General features: G+C 46.3%; 1 pseudogene across 1 annotated transcript; it reads right to left on the reverse strand.

The window, feature by feature from the left end:
• Positions 1-888: 888 nt before the first annotated feature.
• LOC137714667 (protein DETOXIFICATION 51 pseudogene) lies at positions 889-2,764 on the reverse strand (annotated as a pseudogene). Its single transcript, XR_015956083.1, has one exon. The product of XR_015956083.1 is annotated as a protein DETOXIFICATION 51 pseudogene (transcript).
• Between the last annotated feature and the right edge of the window lie 201 nt (positions 2,765-2,965).

The raw sequence follows: 2,965 nt of genomic DNA on the forward strand, positions 1-2,965 counted from the left end.
GATCAAACATGTCCGAATTTCTGAGACATTTCCTATTTGCACAAAACACTTGCCAGTTTCACTGTACTAAGCCCTTGTCTCTGTCAAAATATCATTTCAAATTTGATTAAATTTAAAAGTAAAAACACTGAATGAATCGCTATTTACACCACACAAAACACTCGAGTCACGAACAACTAAGAAACAAATTACTTTTTTTTTTTTTTTTTACCAAAAAATAAAGAAACAAATTACTTTGGTTTAGATCAAATTCACCTGATTAATTCTGTAATCTTTATACGACGTAATATATCAAACTACTATTGAAAGATTGGCTTTTTTTTACAGAAGCTATGGAATATGTTATTGCCAAGAACTTCATGTACAAAAAGTGTTAGATGAATACATTTTTTACGACGATCAATTTTTTAATTTAAAGATAATTAGCACACAATTCAAATAATTTTAAATCCCTTTACAGCCGCTAAAAGAGACCACTAAACCCAAAAATCTGGGCGCATATCTGTTACAAAGACGTCAAACGTGACATATCTAAATTGAGAGACTATTATGCTCAAGCAGCTCAACTGATCCGACATATATGTGCAAATTAGTCAGATATTTAGGGTTTGAAAGTCTAAAATTTATGTGGAAAGCTGTAAAGCAGGATACTCCAGCATTTTCTTGGATGAATTATTTGTAGATAAATTATTTATATGAATAATTTATTAATCAAACCAAAGTCACTTATTGTGAATGAGTCCGTGCAAAATATAAAGCAAAATCCACTAGGCATCCACAGATAAATAAGAGAGAACAAAATTGTAGAATTATTTTATTTTACGCAAATCCCAATCTCTAGCCCAAAAAAATTAATAACAATATAATTCACAGAAAAAAAAAAAGAAAGAAAGAAAGAAATAATTATATAAAAAAACTGGTGGAAAACATTACATCTAATCTGGAATTTTTGGATTATCGAGAAGAAGGCACCGTAATAACAATCAACGGCTGCTGTTCCTCAACAACCTTACAATCAGGTGCTGTGATTTCACTCCCGGCGCACGTTAGCGACTGGGCCCTCTTAGCTTGAAGATCCCAGTCTGTGGTCCCAACCACATACAACATCAGCCCAGCACAACAAACCTGGGCTGACAGCAACCCGATCCATAATCCGCAAAACCCGATTCCTACCCAGAACCCGAGTCCCACGGCCACGGGCATGCCCACGAGATAGAATGCGCTGAGGTTCACGTTAGCCGCGGTGGACGGACGTGCGCTGCCTCTGAGGACCCCACAACCCACTGTCTGCGGGCAGTTGCCAAGCTCGCACAGGCCTAGGATCGGCAGCGCCGCCGACGTCAGCCGCACGATCTCCGCGTCGCTGGTGAACATCCGAGCCCAGCTCCCCCGCATCCCAGACGCGAAACTCGTCGCGGATAGGCCCATCAAGAACGCAATCATGACCGCCACCGCAGAGGATAACTTTGCCTTGTGCGGTCGGTTCGCCCCGAGCTCGTTCCCGACCCGCGTCGAGACCGCGAAGCTCAAGGAGGACGGGAACGCGTATATCAGCGACGTCGTTTGGATAAGCACGCCCATCGAGGCGACGGTTGCTCTGGGGTCCACGAGGAGCCCGCACAGGACGATCATGATCTCATACCACCACCACTCCAAGCACACGGAAACGCAGCTCGGTGCTGCCAGCCGAAGCAGTGGCTTCCAACCTGTCAGGCACTCGCGGCTCGGCTTCGTCCACGTTGGCTCGTGGATCCCTGTGGCCCACACGTACGACACGAGGGCCAGTAAAACAAATAGATTGGAAGCGGCGGAAGCCGCCGCGACTCCGGCCACTCCGAGCTGGAGCCGAGTGACTAACAGGAGGTTCATCGGAAGGTGGAAGAGCGCGCCGGCGAGGGATGCTAACGTGAGCGGGTGGGTGATTCCCTGCGCGCGAAGGTATATGCGGATTGGGTGAATGAGGGAGTTTGTGAAGAGGTCAGGGAGGGAGAAGATGAGATAGGTGTGGGCCACGGCGGTGATATCTGGGTCCTGGCGGAGGTACAAGAGGATTACTGACATGCTGACCCAGAAAAGCGAAATGGGCAGCGATGCGAGGGTGAGGAAGATGACGGAGCGGTGGAGGGTCAAGGAGAGGAGCTTCGGACGTTGGGCACCGAAGGCTTGGGAACAGAGAGGTTCCATGCCCAGGGCTAGTCCGGAGAGGACGGAGTAGCCGGTGATGTTAGCGAATGCGATGGCGAGGGATCCAGCGGCGAGCTCGAGGTCGCCGAGGTGGCCAAGGAAGAGCATCGAGACGACCGAGCGGGAGTAGAGAATGAGGGCGGTGAGGAGGATTGGGAAGGCCAGCTGAAACAGAGACTTGGTCTCGGCGACTATGTCCGAAACAGCAAGTGAACTTGTGAAATGTGGCAGCGGAGGCGGCTTTGGAGCTTCTGGTAAGGATAAGAAGTCTAGGAACAAGTGGGGCTGCGGCGGCTGATGGTGATGATGCTCTGTTTTCGTGGCTGTGGATGAAGGGTTTGGATTACACATGATTGTTTGATGAACAAGAACAGAGAACTGCAACTACGGAAAAACAAAGAAATGTATTTGTTTCGTTTGTATGCGATGACCGATTGTTTCTGTTTTTGAACGATTCTCTGTTTTTTAGAGAGAAAAGGAGAGAGGATAGAGAAGGAGATACTCCCGTAGAGAGCACTCTAATGACTTCAAATTGAGTGGGGATGGATAGATGGATGATGGGTTGGTTTTTTGGGGGTAGATGTAAGGGATGTACAAGTATAAATAGAGGTGTGATGAGGAGGGGTGTTTCCGTCTTTCTCATTTGCCTTTGAACTTTGTTTATCTTTATGCTCTTAAGAGCTCTTCGGGTTTAAGTTTAGGCTTTTTTACTGTTTCGTAAAAGGCTTATAACTCTCTAAGTTTCATGAACTCCAAAACTAATCACAATTTTTTTTTTAAT

This window comes from Pyrus communis, chromosome 15, assembly GCF_041283825.1.
Source record: "Pyrus communis isolate YQ-2024b chromosome 15, ASM4128382v1, whole genome shotgun sequence".
In the NCBI taxonomy this organism is placed as follows: Eukaryota; Viridiplantae; Streptophyta; class Magnoliopsida; order Rosales; family Rosaceae; genus Pyrus; species Pyrus communis.